Source organism: Sapajus apella, unplaced genomic scaffold, assembly GCF_009761245.1.
Source record: "Sapajus apella isolate SASKATOON/1434 unplaced genomic scaffold, GSC_monkey_1.0 scaffold4359, whole genome shotgun sequence".
NCBI classification, from domain to species: domain Eukaryota; kingdom Metazoa; phylum Chordata; class Mammalia; order Primates; family Cebidae; genus Sapajus; species Sapajus apella.
In genome coordinates this window covers 1-5,749 of record NW_022441285.1, presented here as the reverse complement: position 1 = coordinate 5,749, position 5,749 = coordinate 1, and the positions used below count along the sequence as shown (strand labels likewise).

Below are 5,749 nucleotides of genomic sequence, written 5' to 3'. Positions count from 1 at the left end.
CACTTCATACCTTGAAGTTTTGAAACTGGAGTTAATTCAGGAGATTTTGTGCCTTATAAATATGATTCTAGGTTGCACCCAATAGGATTCGCACACTGAAGTTTTGGCCCTGGAATGGGTGCAGAGGAACTGACACCTTGCAAGTTCAGCCCAGGATTGCACCCAATAAAATTTACACATGGAAGTGGTGGCTCTGGAGTGGATGCAGAAGAATTGACACCTTGCAAATTTGACCCAGCGCTGCACCCATTAGGATCAACACACTGAAGTTTGGGCCCCAGAATGGATTCAGAAAAACTCACACTTTGTGGATCTGGCCTAGAATTATACTCAATAGAATGCACACACTGAAGTGGTGGCTCTGGACTAGATGCAGAAGAATTCACACCTCGCAAGTTTGGCCCAAGGATAGACTCATTAGAACTTACACACTGAAGTTTAGGTGCTTAATAAGACAACAAAAATCCTCCCGACAAAATGAACAAAGGATTTCAACAGAGACTTCATTAAAGACATACAAATCACCAATAAGCACATGCAAAGATGGTGAACAACATTAAGCGTTGTTAGTCATTAGGGGAATGAAAATTTAAACTGCAGTAAAATACTACTACATACCTATTAGAATGGATCAAAAAAAAGTGCCAATAATAAATGTAGACAAGGATGCAAAGCAACTGGAGTTCTCATACTTTGCTGGTGGGAACGCAAAATGGCACAGCCACTTTGGGAAACAGTGCAGCAGTTTCTTATGAAGTTAAATATACATTCATCCATATGACCTAGCAATCTCATTCCCAAGTATTTACCCAAGAGAAATTAAAATTTATTTTCACATAAAAATATTTTTTTTATTCTTTTTTTTCCCCCTGTGATATTTCAGGAATAAAAATCTTTTTTGTTGTTGTTGTTGGGTGCAGTGGCTCATGCCTGTAAATCCACGATTTTCGGAGGCCGAGGCAGGCAGATCACTTGAGGCCAGGAGTTCAAGACAAGCCTGGCCAACATGGCAAACACCCATCTCTACTATAAATACAAAAACTAAATGGGCACGGTGGCACGTGCCTGTAATCTCAGGTACTCGGGAGGCTGAGGTGGCAGGATCGCTTGAGCCCAGGAAGCAAGAGTTTGCAGTGAGCCAAGGCGGCGCCACTGCACTCCAGCCTGGGTGATAGAGCGAGACCCTATCTTAAAAAAAGAAAACACAACAACCTTTTTGTTTTTCTGTTTTTGAGTCAGTCAGGGTCTTGCTCTGTCACCCAGGCTGGAATGCAGTGGCACCATCTCGGCTCACTGCAAACTCTGCTGGAGAGATGCCCATAAAAGTTCTAACTACAGGGGAATGCCTTTAATTTTTAAAATGTGCACGAGGCCAGGCACAGTGGCTCACATCAATAATCTCAGCACTTTTGGAGGCTGAGGTGGGCAGATCACCTGCGATAGGGAGTTCAAGACCAGCCTGAACAACTTGGTAAAGCCTTGTCTCTACTAAAAATACAAAACTTAGCATAGTGGCACATGCCTATAATCTCAACTATTCGGGAAGCTCAGGTGAGAGAATCGCTTAAACCTGGGAGGTGGAGGTTGCAATGAGCCAAGATTGCGCTACTGCACCAGCCTGGGCAACAGAGGGAGACTCTATCGAATGAATGAATGAATGAATGAATGAATGAACGAACAAATTAATGAATGGCTGGGCACAGTGTCTCATGTCTATAATCCCAGCACTTTGGGAAGTCAAGATAAGAGGATTGCTTGAGGCCAGGAGTTCAAGACTGGCCTGTGCTACATAATGAGAGCCCTATCTCTACAAAAAATTAAAAAAAAAAAATTAGCTGGGCATGTGATACAAGCCTGTAGTCCTGGCTACTTAGGAGTCTGAGACAAGAAGATGGCTGAGCCCAAGAGTTCAAGGCTGTAGTGAGCTATGATCCCACCATGGCACTCCAGCCTGAGAGAGCAAGATCTTGTCTCTCAAAAAAAAAAAATGTATATATAAAATATATAAATATAAAATATATAATAATGAGTTTACTTCTGCCTGGACTATACTTTGAATTTTGATTTACCTAACTTAATAATGTTCAAAAGGCAGAAATAAGAAAAGGACAAAAAAGAACAAAGAAGAGAGAGCACAAGCATTCAGAGATTAAAAGAGGATTCAAATGAGGAACAAAACACATATGGGAAGTTAGAGGGGGGTAAGGACTCACCACAAAATACATCCCCAACCAGGGTATAGAAAGGGATCAGTACTCACAGGCCCATGCTCTGACCTCAGGTGATACGCAAGTCCAGCCTTCGACCTATATGGTTTTCCACAGTGGTGACATTTCAGGGTCATCTTTTCCAGCTCTGCAGCCCCTTTGCCACATTTTCTGACATGGTAGAGATATCCCATGATGCTGGTGAAGCTACTGGAGCAACTCTGAACACAGGAGAGAAGCCTAAACTATAATCTTACATCTTTGGACATGATCGCTAAATTTCTAAACAACCATAAAGTACTCACCACCACAAAATACAAACAGGCCCTCTGATTTCGGTAGACTCTCTCCAACATCTCCTATCAGCACAACCCTTCCTTGTCTCTGGTCATCCTGCTATGACCAAGCATGATTTTGAATCAGCTTGGTCAGCCCTTGATAAACTATAACTGTGCATCTACTTTACATCAGAGCTTCCTCCTTGGTCTGTGATCCAATCCCATCCCAATCAAATACCCAGCAATATGTACCACAGTTCAGCACAGTGAGGGGTTACTGGGATCCTCTTCATCACATTAAAGAAAGGATGGTAAGGAAACTCCATCAAACAAAGGGAAAGGGGAGAAAAATAAATTTTTTAAAATGAGGAAGAAAATAAAGAACTATTAATGAGTTCAAGAGCCCAAGATAGTACACAACTAGGAAGTCTACAATGAGGAAGAGAAGAAATGGAAAAGAAGAACGAAAGACATTGACCCAAGAATTCAGGGAGAAGGAGTTGTGTCCATGGGCTCCTACCTCACACATGCACCTGAGCTTTCCCAGTCTCTTTAGAACTGTTCGGGCCGGGCGCGGTGGCTCAAGCCTGTAATCCCAGCACTTTGGGAGGCCGAGACGGGTGGATCACGAGGTCAAGAGATCGAGACCATCCTGGTCAACATGGTGAAACCCCGTCTCTACTAAAACTACAAAAAATTAGCTGGGCATGGTGGCGCGTGTCTGTAGTCCCAGCTACTCAGGAGGCTGAGGCAGGAGAATTGCCTGAACCCAGGAGGCGGAGGTTGCGGTGAGCCGAGATCGCGCCATTGCACTCCAGCCTGGGTAACAAGAGCGAAACTCCGTCTCAAAAAAAAAAAAAGAACTGTTCGGAGCCGTTCCCTCTCACTTGCCTCATCTACTTCATCTCTGGCTTTCAAAATGGGCTAGAAATCAAGAGAAGTAAACAAGCAGATGATTCATGGAAAAGAGACACGGGAAAAAATATCAGAGGAGAATCAAGGATTAGACTAGCAGCTGAGCTGGTGCTGAGGAAGCCCAAGTTATCTGACTCCTGGCTTTCTCCATCTTCTCCTGGACAAAGGAAGTGAATATAATGGAAATAAGAGTTCTGAGCCTCTACCTCCCAGAACATAAACCTTTAGAGCTAACCTAAACACACAAATATTTATGGATCCACTACAAAGGTTTCATTGTGCATAACTCTTATTCATACCCTTATAAAATCCAAGAGCTATCTGCACTGAGATATCTACACTCACGTAAGTAAAAGACATCCAGGCTGGGCACAGTGGCTCATGCCTGTAATCCCAGCACTTTGGGAGGCTGAGGCGGGTGGATCACCTGAGGCCAGGAGCTCGAGACCAGACTGGCCAACATGGTGAAACCCAGTCTCTACTAAAGATACAAAAACTTAGCCAGGCTTGGTGGCACACATCTGTAGTCCCAGCTATTCAAGAGGCTGAGGCATGAGAATCGCTTGCACCCAGGAGGCACACCTGGAAGGCACAGGTTGCAGTGATTGCGCCACTGCACTCTAGCCTGGGTGGCAGAGTGAGACTGCATCTCAAAACACACACACACACACACATACACACACACACCCACCCACCCACCCACCCAAACACTCACAAAGGCAGAAGACACTCTTACCAAATTATTATGATTTGCCATGATGTAATACTTCATCCCTGCCAGTGAACAAAGTTGTTTCTCACAATGATGACAAGTAAACATTTCCTAGAAGGAAAAATACTGCTCAGTGCTAGGTTGTTCCACAGAGAGACAGAATGACACAAAGTCCTACTCAAATGCTTTTGTCTATGTCTCCTTTATTTCTCAAACTCAACAGTCAATAAACCTCAAAATCCCAGAAACCCAGTGTCATGTCCTTAAGGGCAAAATAAAGGCAATTCACTTTTAAAATAGTAAGAATTACCATTTACTGAATGCCAGTATTTGCCAAGTCATGGGCTAGACACTTGGCCATGTGTTACTTCTTTCTTATCCTCTCCTGGACTATATTTTTATTATTTTGCATTTATTATATTTTCTCCATTTTACAAATGAAGCTGAGGTCCACACATAAAAAGCTAAATGCCACACTAGTATGTGGCTAAGAAAAGATTCAAACCTAACTGTCAGATCCAAAGCCTATGTTTCCTTTATTACACAATGCTGCTTTTCATCCATTATAACCAGCACATCCAACACAGCAAAAGAGGTCTAAAGTTTGGATTTAAAAATCATAACAGTTATGAAACACCAAAATATCTAACCTGCTTGCAGTTTTCCATGTGTTTCTTTAAACCCTCTATGGTCTTCCTCCCCACTGCCTGGCAGGTAGGGCAGGAGACACTGCCTTTATCAATGATTTCTAAGTACCACTGCTCCTCCAAACTGCCTACAAAGGAGAGAAAGAAGCACTTTGTAACCTGCAATATTCTCCAGAAACAAAAAGGATAATCTCAAAATTTAGGTAAAGTATCATAAAATTGTTTTTCCTTTTCCTGGTGGACTGCAATGAAGAGACTCTTGCTGGGTATAACTTCAAAAAGTAGTATTTTTTAGACAGTGTAGTTTCTGAAAACTCTTACTCATTTCTCCATGATAAAAACCACCTGAGAACCACTCCAAAGACCAGTGGCTTAAAGAACTAGGCAGCAACATTTTTCACAACAGGATATAACAATGGGATACTGAGAAATATCACAGCCTATCTGCTGAGTGTTTCTATGTGCCTGAGACTATGCTAAATGTTTTTATCTATTTAATTTTCACAACAGTTCTGACTGCCTTTATCATCCCTATTCATAGGCAGGGAAACTGAGGCTAGAGGAAGGTAAATAAATGAGGGCAGGTCAGAAACTTAATGAAGAGCCAAAACTTGAGCAAAGGTCTGTCTGACTCCAAACTTGAGCCCTTAGTAACTGCCTCCTTAAAGAAATGCTTCAGTACCTCATTTCTTCACAGACAACACCAACAACAAATCAGGGTGTGAGAACTACATCCCACAATGGTTCCAGAAGAAAACATAACTGCTGCATAAACTCGTGGTTCCTTCTGAATGCGACAAGCCTGGGATTTGGGATTGGGCTGAGTTTTAGGCTGTTGCTTCCTCCCTGACATAAGACAGAAACTTGAAGCCCAACATGTCACCTTTACTAACACCAAAATGTCTTCCCTCCCCTTCTCTTCAACACCCTATTTCCCAGTCCCTCTCCATCCTGCCACCTTATACCCTTTCATTCTGTCATGACTTAGGC

The 5,749-nt window shown here is 42.7% G+C and overlaps 1 long non-coding RNA gene across 1 annotated transcript; it reads right to left on the bottom strand.

Moving 5' to 3' along the window:
- Positions 1–2,023: 2,023 nt before the first annotated feature.
- Positions 2,024–5,372, bottom strand: LOC116547727. Its single transcript, XR_004267153.1, has 3 exons — positions 4,763–5,372; positions 4,137–4,223; positions 2,024–2,428 (listed from the first exon to the last, which is right to left on the bottom strand). It is a non-coding gene; the product is annotated as an uncharacterized LOC116547727 (long non-coding RNA).
- Between the last annotated feature and the right edge of the window lie 377 nt (positions 5,373–5,749).